Consider the following 12718-nt stretch of genomic DNA (forward strand, 5'->3'; position numbering starts at 1 on the left):
TTAATTTGTTCACAGTCACTATGCTAGTAAGTGGATGATTTGAGATTTAAATTCAGATCTGTTTTACTTCAGAGTATTTTAAAACGTATGTTGTGACACATTATTGCTGGGATACTGATCAAACTTTTTTAAAAATAAAATAAATTACAATAGAACAAAGCAGAGTAGAAAATATTAGACAGCAAAAGAGGTAACAACAGTTCACGAAACTTTTCTTTCAGGTGTGTGTGTATCTGTGCAGCATGTGTATAATAAGCTAAATTAAAATGAATTTCTTACTTTATCACAGCAAAAAAAAGTTTGAAAACTAATGAGGTCTATACTCTCGACTCAGAATAATCTGTGGCAATTATAATATGCAAAAAAAGGAAAACCCTAAAATAAAGTACTATAATTGGGAGATGTGATTGGTAACTTCCTCAGCTTTAGAGGCTGTGTGGGCTATTTTTCATTTTTTGTTTCACTAGATATATAAGCAGATATCTCTCAGATGGTTCTCTGGATTCTTTCTGCAAATCAGAGCTTAAGCAACAACTCTGCAGAGTTTCACTGTACACAGATCTCATGTGATGACAAGTAATAGTGTGTTAGGGCTTATACAAATATTAAAGACAAGGACACTGAACTTAAATATCTTTCCCAAAGTCATCCAACTAGTACATGACAGAAATAGGAATCAACTCAGGACTCTGGTGTCATGTCCCCTTCTCCTCACACTTCCTTTAGATGGCATACAGCAAGTGTTCCATGTACACACAGCTTTCAGGTTCAGAGCAGAAACAGGATGCTTAAGAAATGCTAGTCCTTAGGGTGTTGCTGGTGTTGATAAGGTGCTATGGCTTTTTGCATTACTAATAAACGTATGTCCTTCCTGATTTGACAGCACCAACAAAATGCAATCATTCAATTTCAAAAGCATTAAGTAACAGAGTTCTGCAGTCTCAAAATGATCAGTTTTTCAGAGAACAAAGAGTCCTTTGATACTCCTGACCTTAGTGGAAATAGGTAGGGGGGATGAAATTGGGTCTACTGTAAATAAGATACTAGCTAACAGGTAAGGAGACTTAATTTAGCAGCAATATATGATAATGAGCAGCTTCAATAGTTTATTTCTCTTTGTAAATATTCTCACCTTCTGAGCTATATGAAACATTATTTGTAATTGGAGAAATAATTTCATTTTGATGTTCATTTAACTGACTCATCTGAACACACATAGGGAAATCAGTTGTATTGTAACCATATGACTATTTACTAATCTAGTCAATAGATTGAGTAGAGGCCATCTGAAAGACAATACATGGAACATCTCTAGAAACATTGTGATGCACAGTTTAGTGTTAAATATGTAATAGGCACATATGTAAAAATAACCCAAATGTATATTTGTACATAATATATCTGTTTAACTGGCTCAAATATAATGATATATAAATACAAAATATATGTGAAAAAATACCATGGCCACTGTGTTTAGGAAAATACAAGCAAGATGAGCATGAAATAATGTATTTTGCTATAACTCAGAAATTCTAAAGTGCTTTTGAGATGGCTTTTCTGAGAGTACTAATATAGCATTTAGCTACTACCAGCTTCATTTCTATTTCTAGGAGCTAGTAACCAGGAGATGGACTGCTCCAGGGTTATTGTTGGCAGAAGACCAGGTGTTTCAGATATCAGTACTCACTGGCAGTGCATGAGGTTTATGAGGATAAAGAGTTGGGAAATTATGTCTCTGTGTTATATATAAAGTCATGTCACAGAATTATTTATCTATCACCAAGCATCTCAAAATGCAGCTGTAATATAAAAGAAGACAACTAAATTCAGAAGACTACATTGAAATAAAAAGCTAAAATTTACTAGCTGATTAACTTTGAAAATTAATTAGGCTTCAGTTTCTTCCACTGAAAATTATAGATGATAATTCCCTTTTACAGGATGTTGTCATAGTAATTTGAGGTTGAATCATATAAAATTGCTGATATTGATCATTTTTATCTACAAAAATGATAATTGCATTTAGATCAACTTAATAGTAATAGCTTCACATTTATTGAATCCTCTGTCTTATATGCTCTTTGCTATGTTTTACATGTTATAGTAGATTATAATGATGGCTTCAATTTTTTGCCCTTCCCTGTATTTGTGCCCTTTGTAATATACATCTTTAGTGTCCTCCCATCACAAGTGGGCTGACCTTCCCTGTCTCTTGAGTCTGGGTCCAACAACTTTACTTATTTTGCCAGTGGGATGTCAGCATGGGTGAGCAAACAGAGGCTTGCAATTAACTTTAGCAACAGGGCTACCCTCTTATGCCGTGAGAACATGTCCAGGACAGACTCCTGGAGAATGAGACATATCTAGAACAGAGTCAAGGTCACCCAGTTATTCTAGTCTAGACTATAGGCACCATTATCATCTCATTGAACAAAAGAAGACACTGTGACCCAGAGAAAAGTTCAGTAAACTGTCTTGGGTCATATTAACAGACAGTAAATGACAGAAGAAGGGTTTGAAATTAGGGAGCCTCACTCCAGAGGACATATTCCAACCAGTACACAGAACAGCTTTGTTCTTGTAAAGATGAAATGAGATTATTTTTTGAAAGTGCTTTGTCAGTGTTAAAGCACACTAAAAATATAAGTCATTATTATGAAACTGCAAAAGATGCTGTAAAATTCCAGCTAAGTTTTCCTTTGTCTCATAAAAAAATTTTAAAAACCCCAGGCAAGCACTAGCTGATTTTAAATGCACTGTTCTTTGATACGCCAGTTACATAGGAAAAACAGATAAATGGTGAAATTTAACATGCCACCTTCTTTCTGAATCAGTGATAGACCTGATAGCTATTTGCTAGGCAACTACCAAGTAAACAGAAAAATAAAGCCACCGTTTTCGTGGCAAGTGTCATTAATAATAGATTAAGTTTACAGTAAATGTAATCTGTAGCATAGATCACACAGACAAAAAACCTGAAGGGGAAATGAAGGCATTAATAAGATATTTCTTAATTTTATGAAGCATTATACACATCAGACCACTGAACCAAAAAACCTAGGAAAATAGCAATGAAACAGGGCATTTATTCCTCAGCTTCGAGGATGCATGCAAGTATAAATGGTGCAAAACAAGAAGATGATTATGCCTAGAAATTGAAATAAACATAAAAAAGAAAAGTCTGGAGATGTTAATAGGCATTAAGTTCATGAGGTGTGACTTTATTTACATGGAATATTTTCTATGGGCATGAATTTTTAAAATTCCATTAATTTTTCATTTTTACATATATTGAACCCCCCAAAGTTATTATTTTCTTCAAAAATAAAATAAAACTAGATGCTGCACTGGGTGAAATGAATAATGGGGAGAACTGAAGGGAAACAGGACTCTGCATAGAAGTGTGCACCTAAGCTGAGTAAGGCATGACCCAAAGAGGGACTTCTTGATTTGGATGGCTTTTGTCTGCAGTATTCCTCTTTTTATAAAACACAGAGATGACACTTTAAAAAAAAGAAAAAGAAAAAAATGAACTTAATAGAAGAAAAGAGAAGAAAAATTAAAAGAAACCCCAAAGAAATGGATTAAGCAATAGGAAAAGAGTTCTGCTTTGGAAAGCATAACTAAGACTTAAATGATTTATACAAAACCTGTTGTTTCATAAATATCTCCCCAAAATCCTAGGTTTGATTTAACTGGCTCTTATTTTAATCATTTGCTTCTCCTTTGATGATTATCATCTAATTTTCTTGGTCCTTCTTTGAATAAAAAGGAAATTTAGAGGGAAAAGAGAAAGAACACTCAGAAGAGTTTTGCTCTTGAGTGTCTTTACTTTCTCTAGTATTCAGCTTTGAAAACAAACCATTCAGTCATTCATTTATTCACTTATTCATTAACTAACAAACATCTAGGGAGAAAAATGATGACTCCTTGTTAGGACATACACAATTCTGCTAAGAGAAAACCGATTGCGCTTGATGTAGATTTGGATAGCACTTATTTTTTCCTGACAACTACACCTTCATAAGATCCCACCACCTTTTTCATGTAAAATTCTGTAATACTTAGTCTCTTTATATTGTGCTTGCTCAGAAGATGTGGCTTTGTATAGTTCCTGCTTAATTTTACCTTATTGTCACTGCTTCATTGTCCTAGCCTGTCAATAGTTTTGAATCCTGACACCATAATCCTACAGTGCTATTTGCAAATTTTTATGTATTCTTAAAAGTCATTGAAGAAGTTTTCTACAGGCCAGATGACTAAAAAAAAAATCTGAAAAAAAAATTGGCATTCTATTATGTGGCATCTGGGCATGGAAATTGATACCACTGCTTTGGAAAACTGCTTGGAAGTACTTATTAAGTTGAACATGTGAATTCCCTATAACCCATCAATTATGTTCCAAGTTATAAATACACAACAGAATTATGTGCACAGTTTTATCAAGAGGCCTGTACAAGAATAATCATACCAAAATATTTGTAATAGTCCAAACTGAGAGCAAACTATATGTCCAGCTATATATCCATTTATGTATAATGGATAAATAAATTGTGGCATCTTCATATAATGGAATATTATACAGCAATGAGTTGAACAAAGTACAGCTTACATGCAACAATTTGAACAAATATCAAGAACACAGTGTTGAGCAAAATAAGACAGAAACAAAGCAAATACTGCATAAGTTCACTTTCCTGAGTTCAAAAATCAGACTAAATAAAACTATATAGGAATGAGTTGTTAGGTGGTCAAGCTACTTTAAAAAAAAGGGCACAAGAAATGATTGTCTCTAGGGTGTAGGAACTCGGGACAGTGAAGAGAGGAGCATGAAAGATCTCTGAAATGCTGGCAATTCTGTTTTTTGATCTTGGTTATGATTATATGGTTGTTCTCTCTGTGATAAATTACTGAGCTCTACATACGTACTTGTACATTTTTCTGTGTATTTTATTTGACAATAAAAAAGATTAAGCAAACAAACAAGCAATTATAATTAGAATGTCATGTTTGGAAGTACCCCTATAAGATCATCTTCTGGTTCATATCCATTCCTTTAGCCTAAGCTGCCATTAAGCATCATACTTTTTTAAATGGGTGCTTTTTTATAGAGCAGATCTTTCAAATAAACTGCTTAAAGTCTTCTCTAATATTTGTCACCATTATTATTTTGTAAATAAGTGACATATTAGCCTGGAATTGCTAGGCTGGAAACATATTTCAGAAGATATATAGATAAGTCTCCAAAAATTAAAGAAACTGAAAAATAATGACTATGACATATGACAAGTAACTCTTCTTAAATCTCAGATATTTTAATCATAACTAAGAGCTAATTCCGAAGTGAAAGTCTTTTAATCACAAATAAGTAATAACCATATTTCCTTAATCCTAAAACATATTTTTTCACACCTGTGAAATCAAGGTCCATCTTATAATCAACTGCATCCTCAATCTTTGTCAGCCTGGATCAAAGTTAGGGTCTTCCAGAGAGAATTTTCACTTACTTTTGCCAGCCAACTTCCGGCACTACCCACCTGAGACCATTTTAAATTAAATTCTCTGCTTGAAGTTCTTTGGACCACACTGGAATTGTGAATTCAGACCTCAAACTTGCATGAGTACCAACTAGTTGTTCAAATTCTCCACCCAGTGCCAAGATTGAGATATTAAGCTTCCCTTGCTGTTCTTTTCTCTGTGGCCACTGTATTGAGTAGCCTAGTTTTAAACTGAAACTAATATAGCCTTTGGTGACCCAGTTTTATTCAAAGGACTCCTGTTAGACCATGCCTCCACCCAAACTTGGTTGTGTTTTTTCCTTTCTTATTAAAGTACATAAATTCTTACAATCCCTGGTATTTTAGATTATACAGGTAGAGATTTTCTTTTTTCCAAAAGAAAATATTTAGTCTACAAGTGCACAGAAAAACCCAGACTGATTCTTCCATGTATCATTCTGTTTAACCACATTTTAATTTTGGTCAAAATCTTGCTACATACTCTATATTGTTAGTAAAATATTAGGTTGCAATTAAAATTAGTGAACTTACTTTGAGAACTGTAAATCATATCACCATGTGAGGCAGAATTATTGTTTCTATGTGCACACTTTGTGTTCCCTACTTGAATTATAAGACCCATGAAGTCTCAAATTATACCTTTATAATGTCCCATTGCCTTGTACATTTTGGGCCCATATTAAAGATGCAATAAAACTTAGTTTGGAGGGCTGAAAAACAACATGAGTTTAGCAAGAAACAAACAAAACTTGCATAAATAGGGTGTGTGTGTGTGTGTGTGTGTCCATGTGTCTGTGTGTGTATGTGTGTGTGTCTGTGTGCACCTGAATGCAAAGTAAAAGTAAACATCTGGGCACAGAATCAAAGAAAGCTTCTTTGTTGGTCTTCATTATGAAAATATTTCAGCTTTGTCAGAATTAGATATTATGGAAGAGTGCTTGGGAGGGGATTGGGACTCCTATCTACAATACTTGCTCCAACAGATTCAATTCACAGCCTTAGCAAGTAATAAAAGAACTTTGCCTCTGGACCATGTAAGGGATTGCCCAGGCATAGCTAGGTGCACTGGCCATTTTATGTATTAATGCCAATCTCAAATAAATCACTTTTCTGGTCTGCTGTGGAAGGAAAGAGGATATTTCTGTCAGTAAGTGAACGGAGGATTACTGACTTGCTGACCTTTCCTGACTGTGATAAAAGATGACTTCTTTCCTTTTAGCAATACTTCAAAAATGGAAATTGCTCTTTTAAACGTACAATGTGAGAATGAAGTAGGGAGCCCGCTATTATTCCATAAATAGATCGTGGCAGAGGGCACCCCTTGGGAAAGGGAGACATTCTCATTAGGGCTATTTTTCTGAGAGCTGTCAATATGCATGCGTTTGCATTTAAAGAATGGAGAATGGAGGAAGCAAGTCCTGACCGGATGTATTTTTAAGACTCTATTCTTATTCCTGCAGCATTTAAATATAGTGTGTAAAATACAGCACTCCTAAATGCCTCATGCTATGTTTGTTCTGCAGATTCTTATGTCATTTTCCTGATGAAGGAGTCAGGAATGCAAAATTATTTTGCCTTGCATTGTTAGATCCAAATAAGAATGGAAATAACAAGGCATGCACTTTCCCTTGACCCAGGATATGTGACAGTTGCCTGGTATTTCAAAAACAAATGGCTTTTGCTGCTCAGGCCACAGGAAAAAAGAATGTGCTAAAGGACTGGACTTTTTGTCAAATATGTCTGAGGGTCTTTAAAGGCCTAAGAAAATTAAACAAGTGAGAAAATAATGATGCAGAATATTTAGTGATATCAAATACTAAAATAACTCAAATGGTCTAGAAGTCACACCATATCTCTGGAGTGTTCTATCAATTAAGTCTTAAGTGACCTTTCTTTCAGTAGTACCAGTTGTCAGAACCACTCTTTTGTTTTATGTTCTGTGTGCATGTGGCTTCTCTGGACAATTTGAAGGTATTGTTCACAAAAAGCAAGGATCCTGTGTTATACCAGTGGATGCTTCTGGTGATGAATCAGTTTGTCTTAAGGGCTCGAGGCCACCTGCTGTCATAAAAAATTACAGAAAAATGTGAAAGCTAAAATCCACATCAATCAATAGAACTTAGTTTTGAAATTAAATAGGAAAAAAAAAAAAAAAAACTCTGAAAGTGGATGACTTAGCCCCTGGATGAAAACTGTGGAGATGACAGATAATTTGACTGCCTATAACACTTTGCCCTAAGAACTAAAAAAAAATCATGCTAGCATATTATTTAAACACCTAAATATTTTGGTCTCATCACAAGAAAGAATAATCCTCTTTTTGAAGGTATTTATCTGTCACAGTGCATCTGATATTGAAATACATATTACATCAGTGAATTTTCATGAACAAGTAATGATCTTTTCTTAAAACACACACACACACACACACACACACACACACACACACATTTGCCTTTAGGAGGCTACAATAGCAAGAAGCAGGAGGGAGGGTTTCTTCCCACCTCTTGTTTAATCCTAGGTTGAGATGGAACACAAATGTAGAGGAGATTAAGTCCTTGACCTTGGGCTCAGTTGTCTGTGCTTGTGTATAACTGCTTTTTCATGTGTGGAGCCACCATTTTAGCCAAAGGATGATCCAAAAATAACTGGAACTGTTAGGTTGACTTGCTTAAGCAGCCATAGAGATCAGGTGTCCAGAAGAGTTGGATGAGTAGACTCTTTTACCAAATACAATTAATGTGTACACTCCAGCATGCTTGATTCTAATTCGTGCTGATTCATCTGAGCCAAAAAAGCACCAGAGTGGAGGCAATAGAAACCTTGGTTGATAGTATTGTGTGTGTGAGATATTACTCTGAAATGCTCAAGAGAAGCCGTAAGTGCAAAGAAACAGGCAAAATCAGCAGGACCAGCATTCTTGGAGAATGCATGTGAATGGTGCTCTCTGGAGTTGTGCAGCACGACAGCTCTTATGGGCTAAGGTAGATTGCCAGTGCATTTGTGATGTAAGATGGGGGAGAAATTACCATGAGTGGCTTCAGAGATTCCAGGACAGTTTTCATGCCATCTAATAATTATTGATCTTTCCCCCTTAGCATATGACTTTGATCCTGGGAAAAATATACACACAGAAGGGAGTGTTTACACTAAAATATTTTCACTTCGTTATATTTTACTGTGAATGAGAGAACTGGGAGCAATTCTGATGGGGAAATAAGAGTGTTAGGCACGCTGGGGTGGGATAGGAAGTATGTCAAGAAATCTTCATGTAATTCCCAATTCTTTTTTGGAGATTTAGCACAACCTGAATATTGAATCCTCTAACAAAGGGTGCTTTGTCTAACAAAAGGTTCTATTGGCTCCAACTAAAACTAGTTTAATCACAACAGGAAATTATTGGAAGGACACAGGAGTATTTCAGGGAACACAAGGCAGCTTGACCTTACTAAGAACTGGGACCACCCACTGTTATTTTCTCTGCGTCTTACAGGGTCCCTCTTGACTGCTTCTCTCTGCATATCTATTTCATTCCTTTATTCTCTGCAGTTTTTCTTTGCCTCCCTGCACGTACCCCCAAACTCCATAGTTTATGCATTTTATTACTAGCTATATGCAGAGACCAATTCCAAATCAATAGGCAAGGGAAACAGAGGGGACTAGCTTAAGGCAGGAACCATCTCTGCTGTATGTAATCACCTCTGACCAGGGGTGCAGGGTCATGTGGTGCAAATATGGCTGCCTGCCAAGTCCTCTACTGTTCTCAGAAAAATCATTACGGGTGAAGCCTAGACTCCAAAGCTAATCAATTACATCAACCTGTCAGGTTTCTACTCTCATAACTGCACAGTCTTATACCACATAGTTATGACTAAATGATAAAACTTGGAAGATCCAACTGTTAGATCTCCTTGTCCTGTATATATTTTTCTCCAATCTTTATGCTCACTTTGACTTTGTATTACATAGATTGTAAGTAATTCTAAAAATGCTCTGGTTCCAAAATAAAAAACATATATGCAAACCATTCTAAATATAAAAATGCACAAAATTTGTACATATTTATACTCGTAAATCAATATGAGCCTAACTTTAGGAAAAGAGCATGTCACATGTGTTTTCCCCATCCAGAGAGCACAGTAGTCCAACAAGCCTAACTGAAGTCAAACAGTGCTTTTGATTTGAATGGGCATAAGAAGTCTTAATGGTTGCCTCAACTTTTAGAGCATTTGTGATTCAAACATGTCATGCAGTTAGCAGCAGCAGGAGGAGGTTGATGTGTTTAGGCTCATACTTGAACTTCCTAAAGTTCAAATACCTGCCCAAATATGTAGTAATATTTATTGACTTTCTGATACAAATGGGGAAAAATAATTTTATCCATGCCTGAAAAGAATGTGGGAAAGAAACTCAGAGCATTCCATGTCTTTAAAGTTGTCTGGAAGGATGTGCTAAATATTGAGGTTTGCAAAGAAATATTCCAAGAATGGATTTTCCAGAATTCTGCTTCATTAAGAAGCATTTAAAAATATCAAGGTCTTCAGAAAATATAACTGGAAATTTTATATGAAACATTATGCCTCCATATGGATTTCTGTATTATATCAAATTTATGCCAAATTTGTTCCAACAGTGAACAGCACCCATAGCTTGGAGTTGAATGAGAAACCTACTTTTCATTCCTACTGTACAGCACAGGGAACTATATTCAATATCCTGTGATAAACCATAATGGAAAAGAATATGAAAAAGAATGTATATATGTATAACTGAATCACTTTGCTGTACGGTAGAAATTAACACATTATAAATCAACTATACTTCAGTAAATTTTTTAAAAAACATACTTTACATGATCATTAGTGTTAAATGTTTTATTACAATATCTCATTTTGCTTCTTTCAGACACCATGGCTCAAATAAATGACACAACCATAATGGCTAGATAATGTTTAAGAAGAATCACCTAAAAGTTAAAAATGGTAAAACTTGTTCTTGATGTCAGGAATTGCCACATTACCACTGAGCAGTGAAATGGCTACAAAGGGGAACTTACTCTCCAAAAATGCTTTGATCCACAAGTTTCCCAGAGAAAGGCTGCCAAGCATGATAGCATAATCTGTATTTTCAGTTAACACACAGTATCAGAGGCCAGCGAAGCAGTGTTTCTCCTCCATTTAACCCTTAATAATTTAATTCCCCATTCATAATCATCTTTTGTTGTTGTTGGATTTTTTTTTAACCTCTTTGTTGGACTATAATTGCTTTACAATGTTGTTAGTTTCTGCTTTATAACAAAGTGAATCAGCTATATGTGTACACATATCCCCATATCCCCTCCCTCTTGCGTCTCCCTCCCTCCCACCCTCCCTATCCCACCCCTCTAGGTGGTCACAAAGCACCGAGCTGATCTCCCTGTGCTATGCGGCTGCTTCCCACTAGCTATCTATTTTACATTTGGTAGTGTATATATGTCCATGCCACTCTCTCACTTCGTCCCAGCTCATCCTTCCTTAATAATCTTAAGAGAAATGTCTTCTGTTCAGTTTTAAAACAATTTCTTCAAACTCTTCCTTGTGAACTACATTTTTATCAAAAAACTAAATAGGTTGTATGATATTAATTTCTTATTTTACCTTTCTGATGATAAAGTCAAAGCAACCAAGGGGCCGTCTTCAGTACCATCATGTATATTCAGTGTTTGAAGTTCAAGCCTATGCCTGTCTCTCCTCTGTGTATAAGAAATGCCTTCCGGTCACACAGAACATCCTCACCCATGCCAAAATTATTATATAAATTATATATATATAGTTTAGATACTATTTCCTTCATTAATCCACGTCACACGCAGAAATTGAAGTATTCAAGGTTTTTGCTGGTTTGATGACATGATTTTCCAGTATTTGTTCCAAGCTTCTTTTAAAATCATTATTTCTATGAAGTCATTCAACTTGGAAATAATTGCTTGCCAAAACTGAGTTTCTCTGGTGAACCACTCAACACAGCTTTAGTTTTACAAAGAACACCATTCTTTGTATGCTGTTAATCTTGGCTTACAAACACCACATATTATCCTTCCCACTTGAACAGTTCAGCTCCTGTTCTCTTAGTTATACTTTGGAACCATTAGACTTACGGCTGGAATATAAATGTGTGAGTCACCTAGCTGGTGAGTCTTTGAAAACAGATTTTCCAAGTATGGATATATGGACCGTCTGCTCGTGGCAACATCTAGTAGTTATTAAAAATGTGAGGACTTCCCAGTCTGCAAACCTGCCTTATATCAGAAAAATTGTTGGCATTTTATTTCAGAGTTTTGTTACTTAGTCTGATTTTAACTTTGACATTAAGTATCTATGACATTGTGTTCCCAATACTTGACACAGAAGTTATTCAAGTTAAATTATTCAAATAAATTAGTGCTTCCTGTGAAAATACTAAGCGCTTAATTCTCATTTTTATTTGCTCCTTTAATCTTATCTCATTTAAGGTTGCACTTCTGAAAAGCTATTAACAGAAGGTGGTAACATGAAAATTTGACCAATAAATTAAAAATCCAGGTATTCAGTGGATTATTCTACAGAATACAAAATAATTTCGCTATCAGTTAATTTTCTAACCAAAATGACTTAAAGACCACCAAAACGGAACATTGTGTTGACAAAGCATGGGCCTGACTTAATAAAACAAACCACAAACTGACTATATGGCCACTATGGCAAAGCAAATTAAAATTGTTTTCCTGTTTCCTGTTCACAATGAAATACCTGAAGGCAATGGATTTTCCCTTGTCTAATCCTAGTGAAGTTATCTCTCCATGTCTTCCAAATTCAGAGAAACTGGGTCATGGATAATTACCAGGCAGGACATGACTGTAAAGGTGTTTTGCCTGTGAGAATTCTGTATGAAAATGAAAGTACCTTATACTGAAAATATAATACATCAAATGAATGATGCTGCTCCATCGAATTAGAATAAGGTCATTGAAAAGGAAAATTTCTACGATAGAAAATTTGTGAAAATGTTAGAATTCATAACTTAAATGTGCATACTTTTGAACATCTGATATTAAATACCTCATAGATTTATGAATGATTTACAATATTTTTTTCAGCAGAAAAATATACTGTGAACCTGTCAAGATTTGAGCATTCATGAGAAATGAAAGGCATGACAAAAGATATATATATTATATTCAA

The sequence above is a fragment of the Lipotes vexillifer genome, unplaced genomic scaffold (assembly GCF_000442215.2).
Source record: "Lipotes vexillifer unplaced genomic scaffold, Lipotes_vexillifer_v1.1 scaffold789, whole genome shotgun sequence".
Classification (NCBI taxonomy): domain Eukaryota; kingdom Metazoa; phylum Chordata; class Mammalia; order Artiodactyla; family Lipotidae; genus Lipotes; species Lipotes vexillifer.